Here is a 21,867-nt window from a genome sequence, read left to right on the forward strand (position 1 = left end):
CTATGAAAGTCTTGATACATATGCCTTCCGAACTTTCCAGCTTTTATTCTGCCCATATCACCAAAGCGCCACTCATCTACAACCTGTGATTTATGGTCTGTGTTTCAAATACATGTTGTCTAGCTCAGATGATCTTCTGTGAAATTACTTGTGTATGTGAATCTACAAGATAGTTCTCACTTGTGATTTGTTAGATGTCAAATTGCACCAGTTGGAGAAAATGGTTGGGCAATGAGGGTAATTTCCATGTTCGCTTTTGCTCACTTGATAACTTGAACTGGTGTGTTTGAAAAACACGATCTTTATGAAAACATTTTGAATCACTCAACAGGAGTTCATACCAGGTTCCAGTTATTTTGTTCTATTATTGGTCAAGATTTTTTTTCTCAATTGTTCAGTAATGTCTTTGCTTTTGCTGTAATCTGCTAAAAGCTGTTAGAAGTAAAAGTAAATAATGCCGCAGATGTTAAAAATAAAATTTTTACAATATGTTAATATGTACTTCTGAACGAATAAAGCCCCAAATTATAGAACATTATTTCCTGTTAGAAATTTAATACCAAGATTGGTACATATGAGTTATTGTGTTTCTTACAGTAATGTTATTAAATAGATAGCGACACTATGGGGAAATTCAAGTGTCACAGCAGCAAACAACAAAATTGCTAAATATTGGCCATCTGTGTGTCATCTGTTTTCAGAAATGTATATATATATATATATATATATATATATATATGCTGTATATATATTGTTGTTGATTTTCAATATATTCGAAAGTAGATTAAAACACTAGGGAACTAATTCCTCTCTGTTCCATCCAAGTAATGATGTGAAAGATGTGAAGAAGAAGTGGATCTGGGTCAACCCCTTTGCCAATTTGTCCACAAGTTACTCTTTTGTCTCAATCTAGCTCCATTTTAAAATTTTAACCCCAATAAGTCAGTTGCTCTCTACTGCTGGTCAATAATTTTTGAAAAGAAAATGTTCACAGTACTTACGGAGCTTGTAGACTCTCGATCAAACTAAAATGAACACAGCACTGCTATTAGATATTATTAAATTTCCATTAGCAGATTAGACATGAATCTAATCTGATAAGATTACCTAAGGAAAACCCAATCTCCTGGGTTTTCCTAGATAGAAACATTTTAGACTAATTTGAATAATTATTCAAGCTTATTATACTGTTTGATAAATATAAATTAGAATTTATGTATGATTGAATTGAAACAAAAAATTCATACAATGCCTCAAGATGATATTTGTTGTAAATTGGTGTTATTCAAAAATAAAACATTATATAGCAAAGTGAATCTTGTAGCAACAATTAATAAAAGGCAACACTTTTAGCTAGACTTAACTGAAAATGTCTATCACACGCTAGGTTGAGCTGTTAATGGAAGCACTTTGGTGGGGAAGTATTTGGACTCATTTAGAGTTTCACTTCAATTCCCATCAGTTCTATCCATACTTTATTCTGTAATGGAGATAGGCTGAGTCAAAACCCTTAGCATCATGAATAAGAAAGTATAAACAACCATTAGGTATTTCTGTTATGGGAGCACTGTGCATCAGTGCTCTCTATATACAGCAATTGGCCGGAAACAGAAGGACAGGAGACTGGAAACTTTATTACAGATGGGAATAAGCGACGAGACATAGGCCTTCTCTACACCCATCTGGACATTTTACGAGATTTTCTACTTTTCTTCCACCTTACATTCACTTGCAAATAGAGTTTTGGTATCAAAGTCAATGATATTTTAACCATATTCACAATATCACTCTTATGTTTTTAAATTTTACAAAACACATCTGCTCCATTTTCACCTTCTGTCTTAAAAGTGTTTTTTAAAATGTCTGCCTGTGGTCTGTACATGTCGACTGGCTGTCCAGAGGGTATTGAAGGCAATGAAATTAAGGCTCACTTGGCACATGCCCACACAGGTTTTCTGGACTAGAAACCACAACGTTGGTAATGTTTTTTTACTATTATCAAACAGAGTCAGCACATTATCCTGACTCTGCTTTCCTTAAACGTCAAAAGTAAGATGAAAATGTTAAGGACTGAGAGGAAAAGGAAATAGCATGAAGGAAAACAAGAATTAGAGCTGGTTCTGAGTATCTCTAGCCATAACCAACTTATGTTGTCTTTTGGAAGCTGCATTTTCTGTATTTTTGTCAATAGTGCGAAAATATAGCATTGAAGTTGAAATTTTGATTTCAGTTTGCAATGTGGCTCCAAAGTATTATTAAGTATTAATATTTATGGACCTACTACCATGCCGTATGTCTTACAGCATTTTTTCTGAAATCCTAGACTGTAAAGATTTTTTTCTTTCAGAAGAGAACTTATCTGTCGTATGTCTATATATTGACATATCTATGGATATTACTCGCTCTTAAAAGTGTGTGTGTTTTTGTTTCCAGTTCCATACTTATTGGCAAACAGTCAGACACCTAGCAGTCAAAGCAGAAATTATTTCAATTTGTTTTATGTTTCTTGTTTTTTCTACTCATAACAGCAAAAAACAAACGTTTTCTACTTTAGTGGAATACAGCTCTTCTCTTTCAGTAATCTCAAGCATGTTTTCATTTATATTGACTAGAAGATGACTCCTTTTTTGTCTCCTGATAATGGGCCCTGCTGATACCTCATCTTCTCCGGTGGAAACTTTTTCCATATTATGTAACTGCCACTGAAACAGCCTTACTGTAACGATCCCTCTGTCAGTTAATCATCAAACTAATTATGTTTTTTTTTTTTTTCATATCAGCAGCGAGTGAGTGCTGCCTGTATGTAATTCCTTCTTTATCACAGAGTGGGTTTATCGGCTCTCCACTGTTGCTGTGAGAGCTATCCTCTTGTGTGCCACCTTCTCAATGAGATAGAGTTGGAGCCGAGCATATTGGGACCGTATTACAGTATCGACTCCTCATCCACTTAAATGGAGAATAAGCTCCTCTTACAACTAATTAGGGCCATTAAGAGAAGGAGGGGGGAGAAATGGTGCATACGCTAATGCAGTTTTGCACAGATAACAGAAACATTGGCTCATTTTAGCGGCAGGTCAAGACAGGAGTAATTAACTGCTTATTAAATTCGCAGTGTGACTTGTTCGTGACTCGTCAGGATGGTGGCCTGGGCATAGAGTGCTGATATGGGTGTCATCGAAACTGTGACTGATTGCTTCCCAGACTTCCCACTAGTTGGCTCAGACACTTTGCTAGAGATTCACCTTTTAAATAAAATCCATGGCAATATGAAAACAGAATAACTTCAGATGTTTTGCCTTCAATAGAATTTAATGAGTGGATGTGCTTTTAGCTTCACTAGTGAGTAAATGTTTGAGTCTATGTGATAGGTATCTATGCATTAAATTCATATGAAAAAAGAGAGTAATGTAGGGATGGAAGCAAATCTCTTATTAAATAAAAGATGAAATGTGATTTCTGTGTTAGTAAATGTGTTCTTCTACTGCTGATTTTAGAAGGAACATGTCTCTGCACATACAAGTGCCTTTGCTGAAAGTTGATTTGGAACAACAGTCTAATGTAACCGTTGGGAAATTACATGTTACATCACCAAAATTAACATACAAAATTGTCTATCCAGTTTTGACCTACAATGTTCCAAGTTGTTTGTACTTTTTCCCCATTACCATAATCTGCCACTCTAATGGAGGATTATGCAGGTTAAATGCATGAAGGACTTGCATAATAGCTACTATGGTAGAAAAATGTTATTTCGGAGGAGCCATTAACAGGCTGCAGGCTAAAAGCATAAAGTGTTTTGTTTGCACTTCTTTACGTAAACATATGCTTATCACACAAACCATAATATTAATTTATATTTCTGAATATCCATCGAGACAGGTGCAGCCTGTTTCTCTCTGCAGGGTAGGATGTACAGATAAGCAGAAATTACACATAAATAAATATTCATTGTCCAGATGTCGATTAAAAAGACAAAACAAAGCCTAGCTTCTGCCACAAGAAGCAAGATGAAACAAGATTGCTTTAAGAGTTCCTCCACCTTAGGTAAGCTGTTGTTAAGCTGAGTATGCGGTTATCTCTCATCTACTGTGCTGCATACAGGAAGACAGGAAAGGGAAGGGAAATAAGGCCAAGGCATTCTCCTGGCATATCGACTCCTTCTTCAAAGAGATTTTAACAGAGCACCAGTTTTTCTTTTATCTTCCTTTAATTCCAAGGATGCCATCCCAAATTAAAGTGTAATGTGACCAAAATAAACCCAAAACACAAAGAACTAAAAATAATAATAAAAAAAGGAGTGTGCACAAATAATTAAACTGAAATAATTCAGGTCATATTTTCCACTGCTCCATTCTAGCATTTCTTGGGTTCTATGATAATAAGCCAAAACAACTCTTAGGTTTATACAAAAAAAATCAGGTTGTAATAGATGAATCGTCATTCGTGGCACAAGAATGTCCAATAATAAAACATCATGATATCAAAATGAAGTCTGTTTCATTGCTGTTATCACATGGTTTTGTCAACACCACAGTAAGAAAAAAAAGAAGCTTTTGGCAGTTAAAAGCCAAGTCTCATCGCCTAGCCTACATGTAGTAGTTGTCTCGGACATTGCAGCAAAATAAATAACACATTGACAAAAGATAAAAGAAAAGCATATTAGTATGCCTCTTGGTCATTTTATCTCAAGGAACGTCCTGGTGAGGTTAAATGAATTAAAGTAAATAATCTCCTCAAAGTGTTTAGAACTATGAATCTTATTTTGATGTTTTCCATCTAAAAGTCAATATGTAGTCTGCAAGAACACAAAAATTGGTTTTCTCTTCATTTTGGCAAAGACATTTCATACAGTACAAAAGAACAAGTTCAGAATGCCTGGGGAATCTGTTAAGGTCTCTCCCACTGCAGAACACCCACTTCATTTATGTGGAGGAAAATAATTATGATTTTTTTAAAATTCAACACAAGTCAAAGAAAATTTGGAACATTTTTAGCTGTAACATTTTATTTTCCCACAATCTACATCACAGTGTGCCTAAATGGATCATGTGGGCAGCTGTTCACCTTTCAACTACTGCACTTTGTTCAGACAATAGGGACAATCATTGTTTCAACAAATTTTTCTCAGGTGGATTTAACACCTACACTTTGTTGACTCTTTTCCAAATACCTTTTTTATTTCCTCTGGTTAAATTTAAAATTCTTTCTACTTTTTCTATACTTTTTCATACTTGTTCAATACTTTTTTTAGTTTAAGTCTATAGGGGATATGAAATAGTTTATTCTGGATCAACTACACCAAACTGCAAAACATACAGTATGACTGCAAGACAAAAATCCTCCTTCTCTCTGCCACTCTGTGCATGTTTATGTATTTCAAAAAGCTGTCATTTCTTTGAAAGTTTTTTTTTGTTGAAAATTTCTTTTTGCCCCTCTTTGTATCTTAAAACAAATCCTATCTTTCAAACACATCCCCTTGGTGAAGTATACATCCCCTGCATTGCCATGCAGCAGGAAAGGATGGAGTGTCACCACAGTTTCATAAGTTTCTCAAAGAAACATTTCAGCTGCCTCTTCCCCGTACGACATTGCTGTCACCAACATGGCATGTTTTAGATAAAACAGGGGAAAAGAGACCTTGGAAAATGATCTAGCGGGATTGGTGATGGCGCTGAAGATCAGACAGCAGCGGAGAACCCAGGGAACTGAGAAAGGCAGTTTAAAAAAGGGAATAAAAGCATGCATACTAATGCCACTCTCTGCACTATGGTCTATCTTTTTTTCTTGCTACTTTGCATAGTGATCTTTTCTCAAGATTTAGATTTCACTTTCTGTACCTCCTTCTCAATTTTCCCACTGTTTCAAGCTGAGGTTAGCGCCTTTCAGTTGTGTCAATCGATCATCCTTATTTCTCATCCAGCTGCCTTTACCTTGGTGTCAACCTGATAAAGGCGACCAAACTGCACGGAATTAATTTTCCTGTGATATAATGTGTTTAATAACTTTTCCAGCATATTGATTTGGCTAATTGACTTAGAAATAACAGTACTAAGAAGATAAATGACTTGGTGCCTTTATTATATTTACGCCATTAGCTGTGTACTGTACCGGAGTGACTAGTGGAAGAGCTGCTCAGATGGGTTATCTATCTGAGAGGAGTTGATGAAAACAGATGAATGTGACTGACGCTGACTATCAGCTTTTAGAAAAAGGGTGAGATCATTTGTAACAAATGACTATGGGAGACCCATGTGGCTATACATCAGTGACGTGCGGTGAGGGGAGGCAGGTGAGGCATAGAAATTGTGACTCCACAACTGCAGAGTAAGAGACAGTAACAGCGAGCTAGCCATACACTAAAGTCAAGTGCAGTGATATATGTATAGTTTTCTCCTCTTACCACAGCAATCACTTATAAATAATCGCAAAATAAACATCAAGCATAAAACCATATTACTGCAACAGGCTGAATGTTCTGCTCTTTGTGTGGGAAATATTTGAGTGGGTTTTTTTGTGGCGTTGTTGTCAATTGGTATGGCAACTAATCTACGCGTAGCTGAACTGATACAGAGAGCGAGAAAGACTAGGTTTTTATTTGTACTTTTAACAGTTTTTCCCTGTGCTGTGGAGCACAGCACGAAATTAATAATATCTACATCTCAGAAGTTTGACTGAGTTAACGGAATTATTCTACGGCAGCAGCGCGGCTATGCATGATATGTAAAAGAATTATCTTTTTGCCCTCCAGCGTTGCACGCATGCGCAAAATTCCCTTATGTAAACAATAACATGCAGGGGGTCTATATTTGTAAATCTGATTATGATTAAGTCAGCCTCACCAGCTATGAACTTCACCGCACATCACTGATATACATAATGTTATGCTCTGCAGTTGTGCCTATTTATTATGTCTTAAAAACATATTCATTTTATTAAATCAGATATAGAATTGTCTAAAAAAACAAACAGTATCTAATTTTCCTTTTCCTTGCATTAGGTATTCTGCTTTATCAAGCATATTGGCAAAATAAAACACCTTAAGGATAGGCTTTTCTGAAAGTATTATGCATCTGGGTAACAGTCTTAAGCATAACTTAGATAACTAGATTATATAATCATAAAAGCTTATTTGTCTTTGGCCCACTTGTTTAGGGCTGTCATATGCCAGAAGTCAACAAATTGCTCCCTTTAAAATTCATTGGCTTTTTGAACTTGCAAAGTATACCTCTAAGCATTCAGGAGGTATTTTTAAAATAAGTGCAATGTGAAAAAGATTTGACTTGACTTGCGTTGGGGAAAAGAAACGAAAAGCAGTGTTGAACTGCAGGGTTGGAGGTTGGACAGAGAATGTCAAAACACAGCTCCATAAAAGAAAGCATGTCAGATGCTGGCATGTGTAAAAAGTCGGCATTCCCACCAGCAACAAAATGCTTCTGAACAAGGTCCATAATTCCCCAGAAGCAAATAAAAAAAAAAAAAAAAGGATTCAAAGAAGCTCCAGGATAGTAAATGGATGCAATAACATAACACCTGCTGCTTTGACTGCCCTATTCATAAGTTAGCCTGAGGAGCTGAATGTCTTCGCTGCACTTAATGGGCAAAAATGGTCTACTAGTTTTATTTTTTTATGAAAAATATTCACATATCATCTCTGTCTTAAAGTTATGAACAGTTGTTGCTTAAAGTAAAATTGGCTATCTGAAATATTTACCTTCTTGAAAACATTTTAAATTGTGCAGAATTTTCACTTGTGTTTGGATTCAAAATGTCGGAAATGTGTGGAAAAATAATTTACAGACTGATACACATCTGCAGAGAAGTAAACCTTTTCAGCTTCTGATTTAAATTGTAATTATCAGATGAAGTTGAGGAAAGGCTCTCTCATGGAATTAGGTTAAAGAGTATTCCACAACGTTACCTTACAACAAAGTTACTTAGCAACTTTGTTGCAATAATTAGTATTCAGACCTCAGTGATAGCTTGGCTCTTTTAATAAAATCGCTGTGAACAGCAAATTTAGTGACTTTTTGTGGAGCTTTTAGAGACTTTTGGAGACTCGTAAAAGAATGTGTTGTTTTACTTTATTCAATGTGCATCAGGTGCAAAACGACAGGTGGCCTTGTTGTTTTGCAGCACTCCCTCTGAGCTGCTTTTGAATTTTTTCCCTCTGTATCTAGACTGCAATTAAAAATGAGCATAACCAAATCCTCTATTACAAAGCACTTGATGTAAATGGTAAATGTTCTTTATTTAAGATAATTATTTGCTCTAAGATAAATCACAGAATTTCTATTGTCAAAAAGAAATTAACAATAATCCTGTATAAGTAAAAACCAAAAAGAAAACAAAACAGAAAATTTTAAAAAAGAGAAAAAAAGCAGATAATCATAAATAAATGAGTGAGTTATGTCTCTTTATGGATAATTGAGGGAGGAAAGTATGAAACTAACACATTACAAAAAATTTCAAACTTGGTGACTTTTAGGGCAGTTTGCTAGTACTCAGGATATTTCAGCAGGCCGCCATCATTGTTACCATATGGCATTTTACAACTGACATTATCCATCAGCTAACAGCTATCAAATATGTCCAGTCTCATGTTGCAATCAGTATTTAGTCTGTTACTGTTACATTTTATATTTTAATCAACATAAAAACTCAGAGTTAAAGCTAAAGGGGAAAAAAATGTAGCAAGAGTGACTTGCTGTGAATTGAAGAAAGCTAACTTTTTAATCTGATGTCTTTAGTCCTTTAGATTATGGTCATTCATCCCCTGTCATTCCTTGCTCACTTTGCATGGCCTGGAATAAAGTAGGATGGTCTTTAAATAGAAATATTCCTCATAAAATGTAGCTTAGTAATAAGCACTAGCTCGTGAATGTAAATTTATGCGATGAGCTTGTCTACTTCTTTTACTCAAAATCCTACATATACTGTAAGTGGTCAGCTTTGAATCAGTTCAGCATGTTCTTTAAAGTTCAGCCTCACTTATCAGTCCTTCTTTCCCAAACAACATGGTCACCAAAAGTAGGATAACAGAAAAAAAATGACAGTCCAAAAAAAAGGTCTTACCTGATTTTTTATTTGAAGTTTAATTTGTCAGGTGCAAACACAAGGACTTTTTCTCCATTACTTGCAATGCATCCTTCTTAAATGGTCCAACTGCAGAAATAAATGTACCTGTAAACACATAATTTTTCTTTTGTCAGTGAAGAATTCAACTGTAAATGCAATTTACACTAACATGCAAGTCAGGTATGAATTTATTCTTGACATCAGTGCAAAAGCTCATGAGCAACTTAAGAATACTTGACATAAGAGAAATGGTCTGTATTCTTTGCATTTGGTGTCTATTTAAAGCACAGTCCATCCATGATCCCTACTTTTTCTGAGCCACAGAACTGGAGTCCACATGATTGAGGTGATCTTGTCTCTCTGACTGACAGAATCTCCTGATGAGCAGATATTTTATCGACTTTGTTTGGGGGAGCGTGTCAAGTCGCAATGTTCCCAAGAACATCTACATTTCTTTAGGGAATAGACTCCAAATGGTGACCCCAAGTCTGATCTTTAAAATGTCAATTTAAATGTAAGCTCCCATCAGATAAGTTCTCCCACTAGGATATTAGTCCTGAGAATATGCCAGAAACCAACTGTTAATTTCTAAGTGGAGAGTCTTATTGACAGAAAAGCCTTTTGGATAAATGACATTTGTAAAGGTGACAATTATCCAGTGATATTTTGATTTTCTTTTCACTTTTGGGTTCATTCTGCTTGCAACATTTCAACTGGCCCACTATTAGTGAGCATCAAACGTGAAAGCTTCTCAAAAAAATATGTCCCTTGTGTAACCACACACATAGAACAGGGAAGTATTTTCAATGCAAACAGGCCTGATAGTACATTTAAGTATTCAAGCGGATTTCCTGCTGTGGCTCGCTTATCCCTTCTTTGTGCCTCATTTTAAGGGGGGGAAAAAAACATGAAAAACTAGTAATCCACGAGCCTGTTTCTCTTTCCAATAAGGTGAAGGCTTTGCATTTTTATTCACGCCTGCATCAGAAGGCAGTTGGTAGAGAGAAATTTGTGTTACCCAACTTAATGGGTCTCTCCAGTTCTAATGGGCAGTTGTTTATCTTGCCTGTGTAATATCCTTGTGGTCTCAAGACTATACTGCACTGTAGGTCATAACGCTCCTGTCCTGCTCTGTGTCAACCAGTTATCTCTGGTAGGGAACAAGCTCTTTAGTGAAAAACACAGCAGGCAACATTGTAAAAAGCTGCATAATGGAAAGCTTCACTTTGAAGCAAATATGTTTTACGGTTGTGTAAAAGTACCACGACTAAGACGAGCATTTTGTCCAGTTGAGGTAAGCAACACAAATCAAATAACACGTCATGAGGTTGCATATATTGATTGCCTATGCCATGTAAATCATAATAAACAGAAAAAAAACAAAAGACAAACATGAGAGGGCTGAGGTACAGTAAATATATTAGTCTTATGAAGTCGTTCTTCATGTCTTGCTTCAAAATAGTCAAATTTTCAGTGCTACAGGCTTCTATGATTTGATTAAAGACTCAATTTTTTAAAGACTGTTAAAGACTCAACAGTTGGTACTGTTGCCTTGCAGCAAGAAGGTCCTGAGTTTGAATCTTGATTTGGGCTCTTTCTGTCTGTAGTTTGCATGTTCTCCCCATGTATATGAGCATTTCACTTGGATATTCTAGTTCTAAATGAGTCAATGCACTCATGGTTGTTTTTTCCAATGTGTTTCTGTGATGCCCTGTAATGAACTGCTTGCCTGTCCAGGGTGTACCCCGCCTGTCGCCCAGTGACCATTGGACATAGGTACCAGCCCAACTCACTAGTTGACTCAGTGTTGTGTCAGGCAAAATTACTTTTGACTCCATGTTATCTTAGCTCCAAATCATTTTGCTCCTTTGTCAGTTTGTAGCCCCCACTTCTTCATTTCTAGTTTTCATATATATCTTAAGACTTTTGGTTTTAATAAACATAAGAAAAATGCGTATTATTGTTCTTTTAACATTTATTAGCTCTTAAGAGATATGAAAAGTTATGACTTATGTAATGACATAGGTATTGCCTTGTATTCACTTTGTATTGCCTTGTTGCTGAAAATGTGCTGTATAAATAAAATTACCTTTACCTTTTACCTTTATGATAAAAAGAAAATATTTATGAACCACCTCCTGCTGGTAGGTGTTAAGTGTTGAAGTCACATGACACTGTTATCATACAGTACACTATAATTAGATTTTGGAAAATAAAATCATTGGCTGTCAAAGCTAGCACAAAATGTCCCCAGTGCAAATGAACTTTATGAACGAAATGTGCAGTGCTAGATGATTGGGGTTATTTTGTACCAGAAAAACGTCAGGCACAAAACCACCAAAACTGCAAATAACAGTGGCAAATTGTTTTTCCACTAACAAAAGCAGTTGTCAAAGAGTTTTTACCAGAGAACTCAACTTGCATAGTTGACATTTAGCTAAAAGAAATTGTGCATCTGTTGGATGTTGTGTCAGCTCTTCTGTGCATTATTCAAAATATGCAATTCTCAAAGATTGTCTATTTGGTGTGGGTATTTTATTAAACTCAAAGACTACTGATTATGTCCAAATATTTGGGGGCTTGGATCACTGTTGACCTGTTCTGTGTTTGAATCTCTTCTCCCTTTGAGTGAATCCCATCTATATCAAGTTTGCAAACTCTCCCAGTGAATGTATGGGTTCTTTCTGAGTATTTGGACTATTGAAAAACATGCATTCTACATAGCTTTTGGTTGTGAGTTTGTACATGCTTGGCTCTCTGACCTGATCTGGGTGTGCTCTACCATACAATACCCACTGAAGATCATCAGCTGACCTACATTCCTGTGAGGAGGAAGGATGTTTGGTTGGATGTATCAGAATAACCAAAGCTATTTTTAAGACTTTGAAACTCTTGATTCCTTGAAAATAAGAAGATTAATAAAAAAAAAAAACAGTTACCATCCATCCAAAGGCTTTTTTACAGTAGCCATTACATAATAACAACTGATGAATGGAGATGGGCTTTTGTTACTTTACATGTTCAAGGCTGTGTGTTTTATCCTGTTAACATTTGATGCTGTAATCCTAATAGTTGTGTTCATGCTTCTAAAAGTCAGCTTTTTCAGACATGCAATTTATTCTGTCTATATAAATAAATGAAGAGTTTTAATTTGTGATCATTATTTTAAACTGTCCAGCTTAATTGCAAAATGTCTTGCAATTAAATGGAAGTGACATTGCACCCTCCATGACCAAGAGTAAAGTGTAAGGACAGAAATTACTTGTTACAAACTATGAGCTTTTAAAACACCTGCAAACGGCTGTACAAATGGAAAGAGCACTGCAGATATTTCTCTGCCCTCACTGGTCAAAGTTTATGATGACAGGATGATATACTGTGCTTATAATGCTGGTGTTTGTTCAATTAAACTTCAGGGTTTTTTAACGGGATTGTTGGCCCATTAAACTTCATCCCTCATGCAATTGGGTCACATTAATTTTGCACCATCTCTTTTCATTTTCATTGTCATTAAACAACTTTATGTTATTTCCATAGTCCAAAACAAGTTGAATGTGAAAGCGTTCTGTGTTTGTTTTGCTGTTCTCACCTTAGCCCTTCAATGTTAAATCTTCACACAATATTTAATCACACTGGCAGTACACAATGGAAGATTTTAAAAGCTGAGTTGAAGAAAGTCTTGTTTGTGGACTGTATTCTTTTTTCCATCTCTTTCAAAATATAAATCTCTATTATAGAACTGAATTTAGTCCTGATTCATTGAAATAAAAGTACACATACATTTGAAATGTATTCACATATAGTATCTATCTATCTATCTATCTATCTATCTATCTATCTATCTTTCTTAACCTGTTCTCACTTTCTCATAATTACTGGCATGCACTGTATTGTCTTGTTAGGAAAAAGGAATGAACACTAGGGGGCAAGCTTAACCCTGTCTCACATGTTCCATGGTGTCTTTTAGTGTTTTCTTTTTCCTCTTCTTAGCTCATAACACTTCTTTTTGTTTTGTTTGCACCCATCACCAGGCTATATGCTTGTTGCAGGGTGTGAATTCTCACGTTTTATGTGATGAGCCGACTTCATAAGTTTTATTCCTAAAAATTTATCAAAGTGTTTAAGAGTTTATAATGTTCTGTTTGGTGGGTTGTTTACATTTCTGGTGGTTTAGAATAAAAATGAATTTCATCTCCAGATCTTTTCCTCTGCTTGCAGATATTGTAATGTCTGTTTTTGCAGATCAACTCTTTAAATGCACCAGCCTTCCCTTGGCCATTTCCTTGTTAAATTCTTTCTACATCCTTCATCGTTCTCTTTCCCACTTGTGTTCTGCCTCACGCCATGGGTTACAGCTCTTCCAACCTCTCTAGATAGAGTGCCACTTCTTGCAGGTGTCTCCTTTGCAGTGTCTGACTCAATTTGCATCATTTATCTCTGTGCAGTCTCATCCCTGACCTCCTGATCAAATCCCAGCAGCTGATGAGAGCTTTCATCCCATATTTAGCTTACTCGTGTTTCATGCGGCAGCCGCCTTGCTTCCCACAATTCTTTGCTGGTGTAGGAATAGTGACCGCCTGTGTCTGCTGGTCTCTGTGTCTGCTGTGTCGGTGTGTTCGTTGTTTGTTAGTAGGGATTGAAGAACAGATGGTGTGCTGTGCTTCCCCCTGCAGAGGGTGAGTGATTCAAAGTGCAGCATCATACAGGATGGGCTTTGTACTGCAGAAATCGCTTCTGCTAATGCATCTACATGTGACTATATACCAATATAAGTGTTACTGTATTTTGCTCTGCAGAGTAATCCTCTGTGGACATTTTTTAGTGTTGTTTATCATACATGTACTTATAGATTTCTTAAACATATTTCATGTAAAATAAAAAAATCTAATTTTCTCACAGTAAAAACATCCAGATTTCTAAATTATTTCTGATTCACAGTCTTAAGAGGTATAGGGTTTGGTTTCAGTATTTTCATGAATGCGCAACAGAGTCCCCCATGATGGTCAGGAGGAAAGAGAACCTCAAGTTCAGTGTTGATCTAACTTTTGTATTTTGTGTCACGCAACAATACAACAACTGAAAATATTGTGTAGAGTATGCCGAGTTTACTCCTGTCCTTCTTTTCTTCCTGGGGCTGCTTCTTTTATCCTTGTATCCTCCATTCTATTCCCAGACCCCTTCCTGCTTTTATTCTCTCTGTCTGTGCAGAGTTTATATATAAAGCATGAAATATCTGCTAAGACATGACAAACTTTATCATTTTAAAATTCAGATTTGATGTATAAAATTGAGAACTCTGGGAAGTTAAGTCTGAAAAGGTCTGTCATTTACACATGAGATTTCTGTAGGAATGATTGTAAATATAGGGTTCATTTATACAGTACACATACAGTTTAGTAAATGTGCCAGTTAGTCTAAAGGCTATTTATCTAAAACAAATTTTAAACAATCTGTGCTATTCACTATAAATCTATAGAAGGTACAGTATTTCTGCCATAGTCTGAAACCTGTGAAAAAGAAGAAAGGAAGAAAAGAAAGAAAAATGGGACACGAATTGATGGATGGACAAACAGATGGATGCAAGGGTGGATGGAAATGGACAACATTTAAAGAGTTGAAATGGAAATATTTAGTTCTAGTCATATACTTTCCCAAACTGTGTGGAACTCTTCATATATTGAAAAATATATCCTGAACACTACTTTTACACATTAGTTCTGCATAATACTTTCTTTCCAGATTAAAATTGAACTCTTTCCAACACACAACTGACCAATTCTCAGGAGCTATCCTTAAAAATACCTCATATCTTATAAGATGTGATTTATTTTCAAAATTTTCAGTTCACTGTGGGCATTCCTGCTTTAATTAAAATTACATTTGTTGGCATCCTGGACCCACACAGACTTCCAGCCACGCCCAGCAGGATGGCCGGGGTTTCTGTGAAGGCTCCTTCTCTGGAGACACCTCTTGGCAAAATATTAACAAGGTGGATGGATTCATATTACTCTGATGACTTAATGCAATTTACTGCCCATGAATGTTGCCACTGATATAACCAAAACACACGAGTGCCACAGACTTGTTTGCTGAGTAATCTAACCAAAACACACGAGTGCCACAGACTTGTTTGCTGAGTAATCTAACCAAAACACACCAGTGCCACAGACTTGTTTGCTGAGTAATCTACCATTTATATCGCCCCTATTATGCAGTGCAGATTCATATCTCCTGCAGCAGGAGTGCATTTTTTAAGTGCTAATGGCCAGCTTGTGTTTTGGCCAATGTCAGCCATTCAAAAATCAAGATTAAAACTCTGCTCGAGATAATCATAACAAAAGCCATGGGATTAGTCATTGGAGATAGAGTCAAGGTCCTTGCCCACACAGCTAATTGAGCTCTTATCTCAGCCCAGGCAATAATGCTATTAATCATAAATGAAGGTCCATACTCATGAGGAAGCTGTGCAAGTGTGGAGTGTCGTGATTTTAAAGGTTCATTTACAGCTGTGTGGAGACTGTGAGGATTCTCAAAGGTATTCTGTGAGGTATTTTACAAAAAAAGGCTAATTAAAGCAAGATGCGATTTGTTATTTTTCTTCATGTGTTGGATTAGTTCCAGCATGAGATTCTTGTCTCATATTGGTGGCTAGTGAGGCTAATGATAATCTGTGGGAGGAAGATTTGTTGTTCAGAGCAGATGAAAAGCTTCACTTTTCTTGTTTACCCCTCTTTTCCGTAGGCGGTTTACCATAGATGCAGACAGCAAGAAATGGAAATGCAAACATAATCTATTGTTAAGCACTGGAGTCTTTCCACAGCTGCTATTTTTTGATGCCCTGTAGAAATGCACTTGCATACCTGTGAACTTTCAGCAGCTCTCTCTGCTGTCTGTTTTCTATGACTCTGAGCTATTTTCCTCGCTCAGAAGCATGTTTACAAACACGCCTTGTTCTCTTATGAACTTTTCTTCAGCAGATTTTCCTCACAATAGAGCAAACGTATTGTCTTTGGTGCAGCAGATTCAAATCATGCTAACTTTTATTTTACAGTTGATAATAGAGTCTGTCAGAGAGCTCTGAAATTTGTGTGCTCGCATTGGCGTGCACTCGTAAATTAGCATAGTAGAGGCAGTTGGCCGCGTTGGGAGTAAAGAGGAGAGGTGGTGCAGGAGACAGAGATACGAGCTCAGCACAATGATTGAAATCCCTGCCCTTAGGTGATGGCTGCTAAGGTGATCTGGCAGAAAGTGAGAGCCTCTCTAAGCAGAATCTGAACAGATGGAGAGAAGACTGTAAAGGTTTTCGTTTGAGAAAGGATCAGGAGGGATTTCATCCAGTGGCGTCTCTTTTTTGTCTTTCATCAGGGCTGTGAGTTACGTAGTGCACAAACATTTAGGCATAATGTGAAGAGGCATGTGTAAAAGCCAGTAGCTAATACAAATCCTTCACAAGAACATAAGAGCACCTCCTGCTGTATATGTAACAGAGTCATGGGAGGTTGTTTAGAAAAGCGGATTAAGTTAAAAGACTTAACGTTTTGTATGTCTATATGCCAAGCAGTATGTTAAAGGTGTCAGCTTACATCGACAAGGATATGAGAATAATTGTAATAACTTGTTTTCTCAGTTTCCATTTAAACTCATCTTAACATTTGTTTTATTTAACAATTAGCATCTAATGTCTTTAGATATTAAGTGTAGTGATTTGGGCTGATGTGAATATCTAATATTAATATTGCTCGGGATGAAATAGTATTTGCATTTCTGTTCTACAGAACAGGTATTAAAATAATCTGTGTCACACCATGAAGCATCAACTGCAGACAAGATGTTGCCAGTGTTCATTGCTATGTCATAGTAAATAAAAGGTGTATTTTTGACATGGATCTGATGGTCCATCTGTGTGCATTACCCTTTCAAGTTCTTAGAGTACTAGTACGGCTTTAGCTATGGCTAACTTTCTTGGCTCTTTTGGTCTTTTTGTTGTTACATTGAAATAAAATATTTTCCTGCAGGTATCTGTGTAATTTCAGTCCAAACTTCTTCCTATAAATACTCTTGTGTTGTTGCTAGACAGAAGTGGCAGGGATTTATTCTAATGACTAAGCTAAACAGCAATTTCTTCTTTTTTACAATTCATAGCACATCAGTTTTATAACCTGAAAAGCAGCAGACTACTGGTTGAGCTAATTTATATAGGATACTTTGTTGCCTTGTACAGAGCATTAAGTATAAATCAGTGAAGCATGGATGGCCAGAGAGTACCATTAAAAGCTTTGTAATGCATTTATATTATTCACACATATAAAGCACATTAGCATTAGGTGTAGAAATGGCTTTCATATTACAAGCCACCAAGAGCTTACAAGCTGGAGCTCCGGGGAGAAAAGAACAGCTGAAGGATGCAGTTTAAAAATACCAGATTGTTTTTCTCCAGGGCTGGAATGACTCATTACCCAGGCAGCAAAGCAGGAAGTCTTGTCAGTTGAGTCGTCCCACAGTACAGTGGCACTCAAATTGAGCCAGCGCATCATTTACAGTCCTGCAGTCATTTTGGGAATGATGACAACAGTAACACACACACACGGTTTTACACACACAAACACCTCAGTCAGAATTCAACGAAAAATTCTGTGCAAATTGTGTTTTTTGTTTTTTTTCTCTGAGGGAGAAAAACTGTCTCAGGTGGCTGCCATATGCTGGCCTGCGCCTCACATTACACTCATCTCCTGACTCACTTATTCACACGAGAGGGGTATTTCGAGATGGCCTAACCAACCCATCACTCAGACACGGTGACATTTCCACTAGCATATCTAGCGCAGCGCTTATTTGATGTCCACTCTGCCAAAAAGGTGTTGGCCTTGGTCAGGGATGGGCCTAAGCAGACATGAAAGATATGCTGAAGGGGTTATAGGGCATACAGAGGGCACACTGATATGACTCTAAGACTCGTATCATCCCTCACCTGAGAGATAAAGAGGAGGAACGATGACTTCCCTGTGGGAATTGAACATGGTGTCAGCATTTGACCTTTCAAATGAAAGAAAAAGTGACAGATCCAAACAGGTCATGGAAGTAAAGAGTCCCATATCTGGGCAAATTGACAGAAATATTAGCTGATAATATTGCAATTCCTAAAATGTTACTTATTTGCACTTGGCTGCTTTTTGTTATCTGATTCGCAACAGTTTTTTATCCTCTCTTGTCTCTACACTTCATATTTCTCACCAGACAAACTCATCTTTCTGCAGCAAGTTGCTTTGTCTGCTGATGATGTGACCATATTGAGACAGTGGTAAATAATTCACAAGTCTTTCTCTTTATTCTTCCAAAGAAGGAAGTGAATGCTTAAATGGTTCTCTCCTGGGTGCTAGAGTGGTTTGCCATAACTCTGGCACATCTTTAAAACAAAATGTAGAATTCAAAAGGAAGATGTGACTAATCTCACCTTTGCAAGAGTCCACAGTGATGATCCGGTTAGTTTGTACATGAACCGTGACAAAACTGGAAAGATGGCAGGCTAAAGTCCTATTAGCATGGAATAAAGATTATTTGGTGACCCCATGTAATAAATAAATTACTCCCTAACATTTTTTTTTTTTTATGTGATTAAGTGATATTTGCACGAAATAAACAAAGCCTGAGATTTTGCTAAAATTTAAGAACAGCTCCTGGATATGATGTGAACTCGCTGTTTTGCGTCAACATAACAAATGTCGTATGTTGGTATTAACACTAGTGCCAGCACTAGCCATGTGTACAACAGGAGGCTACAAACAGAAGAAAATGACTGTTGACTCATTTACAGTACAGACCAAAATAATGTCTGTACTCAACACAGACCAAAAGTTTGGACACACCTTCTCATTGAATTGAATGAGAAGGTGTGTCCAAACTTTTGCTTTGCCCCTGTGCCACCACAGCACCCCCAATGACTGTTGACTCTTACCGCACACTGCAACATATGATGTGAGCCAACATTTGCATCTGGTTTTCCTCCTGATCTTCAGCCTTTTCTTTTTGATGCTGGACTCAAAAGGTTTTCAATGCTAGAGTCAGAATGTTGCATAAACAACATGAAAGCATGCATTCATCCAACCTTTTATATTGGTTCAGGCTGCTGTTGTAGTGATATATAGTGATAGTTTGTTAAAGTTTTCTTGACCAATTTTGGACCTCTTAATTCCAAATGAGGACTAAAGGGCCAAAGCCTTTCTGAGTATTATTGCTAAAAATGTCCATGCCCACAGTGTATCCACATTGTGATGGCTACAGCCAGCTGAATAATGCATCATGACACAAAGCGTAAATCATCAGAAACTGGTTCTCAAACATGACAAAGAGTTCACTGTACTCCAGTGGCTTCCACAGTCACCTGATCTCAACCCAACTAGCCACATGTCAACCCTAGAGATGTGGTGGAATAGAAGATGTTCAGCATTGATGTGCATGAATTTACTGCAACTTTGTGATGTTGTCATGTCAATATGGAACACAATTTAAGAAATGCTTCTGACACCTTGTTGAGTCTATGTCACAAAGATTTGCAACCCAATACTAACAAGGTGAACCTCATAAAATGGGCAGTGAGTTTATGTTACATGGAAATGTTGTCATTGTCATTACATTTTTGTCTCAAACAAATAATTTTAATTTGAAAAGGATTATGTTTTTTTTCAGTTATTTTCATTTTTGGCAACATGTTTGTAATCTGTCAATAATATTATGTCTGTTCTCAGTGTCAGAGAATAATTAATCTAATTGATACTTAGACTTAGACTTAGGCTTAGACTGACTTTATTGTCATTTTGCATGCACAGGGTGTATACAGAACAAAATTTCGTTGCATACGGCTCAGGACAATGTTTTGAGCTTTCAATGTTGTGAGGTTACTCCAGAATAAAAATAAAATACAGTATAAAATATGAATATAAATATAAAATATAAAGTGCAGGACTGACAGTAAAAAGGAAGTTGCTTAGCTCTGTACATGTGCAAGGTATAAAGTGGAGACCAGATTTTAAGTGCAGAGAATTACCTGAGAGATTATTTGACACACACTCGTACATACAAAAACATATGACAGTCCTTATAATGTTTTCTCCTGTGTTCTTCATAACTGTTCTCACCGTTTCCACAACAGTATTTTACTAGTCATTGTCGTGGTTGTACTTCAAATGTGGAGCACTTTAGAACATAAGGAAGTGTGTGTTTAAATGCCTCTTTTCTTCACTTTCACTTTAATGTATACAGCTAACATCAACTCAACAGAAGCAGGCCATATTCAATTCACTTTGAAAGCTCTAATTTTTACAAGCTTTGGTTTAAGTAGAAGGTCTGGGATAAAGAATGAATCAGATGTTTGCGCGGAGGCAGGCAAGTATATGAGATCCTATACATCACCAATGTCAAAAATCCACCCACACATGTTCACAGAGTATTGCAGCCTTCGCAAATATTTGCTGGATTCTCAATAGTTTTCACCGTGCAACAAAATCCCAGTGCGTTACTTCAACAAACCCTATTTTGGAAAGACCTGTGAAAAAAAAAACCTAATGCAAAGCACTGCTGAGAACATAGCTCTTATTGTAGGGCAGAGCGGCATAAATAGGGCTCATGGTATTGGCCCCATCACATTTGTTTGCAGGAACTGATTCTGAAGATGAAAGGAAGGAGGAGGTTTGTCTTTTTCAGGTCAACATGCCTCCAGGGCTGCCTGAACATCTGAAATAGATGGATATACGAGAAAGCTGAGCAGAATTAGTGAACGCTTGTGCAATAATCCACTAAAATTATTTATTATTCCTTTAATTTTATGCACATAGCAAAAGCTTTTTCTTCCTCTGGCGTTTTCTTATACCGTACATGCTTGTATTACTTCCAATGTGGTCATGGTGAGTCATACACTGGCACTATGAGGAAATTTAAACAGCTGCTCAATGTGATAATGACAGCTGCTGTTCACATTATTTAGCCAAACACATATACACTTTAGGACAGGGGTGTCCAAACTTTTTGCAAAGAGGGCCAGATTTGATAAAGTGAAGATGCCCGGGGGCCAATAGTTTGTTCGGGCATTTTTTAACTACAAAAGTTTCATGCAAATACACACCGTTATAAAACAATTTTCATTGTCACAATTATCTTTATTTTTCAAATGACAAAATAACCAAATATAAGCCACTCAGGCAGACGAGAACAACTCTAAAAACCCAAATTCTGCCTTTCATTCATATCTGGAGATTCAGATAACATTGAACAAACTGTATGAAATACCTTAAATTTACATGAGTTTAAAAATATCTTTGCCTCAAGAACATTTTAAACAGGAGTTATAAGTAATGCAAAGTTGTCTATTATTATTAAATCTTAAAACAAGTGAATTTTGCTCTTGTCATTTACAATATCTTTCAGAAAGTATAGTTTGTCACATCTACAGGTTCATAACATCAACAGTAATAACCAAATCTTACTCAAGAGTTTAATAAAAATAAGTGCCATAAATGTTCGATTCGCTCTTCACTGCTGATAGTGACAGACGTTACCGTTCAAAATACTCAATTTCATGTCCTCAACTCTCAGTGCCACACTGTTACATGCCAGGCAAACATTCGCAAATTCTTGCTTCTTCTCAGGGCAAAATGTTCTCCACCATTTTCATAACACAGTCTTTGACAAATGTATCTTCAGTAAAAGGTTTGCCATGTTTAGCTATTAACATTAACATCGTAGCTTGCTTTGGTGGTATTTTCTTTTGACTCACAGGCCCGCGTGAAGAATCGCTGTTGT

General features: G+C 36.7%; 1 protein-coding gene and 1 long non-coding RNA gene across 2 annotated transcripts in view; one reads left to right on the forward strand and one right to left on the reverse strand.

The window, feature by feature from the left end:
• rtn4r (reticulon 4 receptor) overlaps positions 1 to 21,867 on the forward strand; it is a 54,365-nt gene that overhangs the window by 13,040 nt on the left and 19,458 nt on the right. The window lies entirely within an intron of this gene.
• LOC114154735 (uncharacterized) overlaps positions 9,066 to 21,867 on the reverse strand; it is a 37,459-nt gene continuing 24,657 nt past the window's right edge. Inside the window, exon 4 of the long non-coding RNA XR_003597609.1 lies at positions 9,066 to 9,180. This is a non-coding gene — a long non-coding RNA (uncharacterized LOC114154735). The remainder of the gene's footprint in view (positions 9,181 to 21,867) is intronic.

This window comes from Xiphophorus couchianus, chromosome 12, assembly GCF_001444195.1.
Source record: "Xiphophorus couchianus chromosome 12, X_couchianus-1.0, whole genome shotgun sequence".
NCBI lineage: Eukaryota > Metazoa > Chordata > Actinopteri > Cyprinodontiformes > Poeciliidae > Xiphophorus > Xiphophorus couchianus.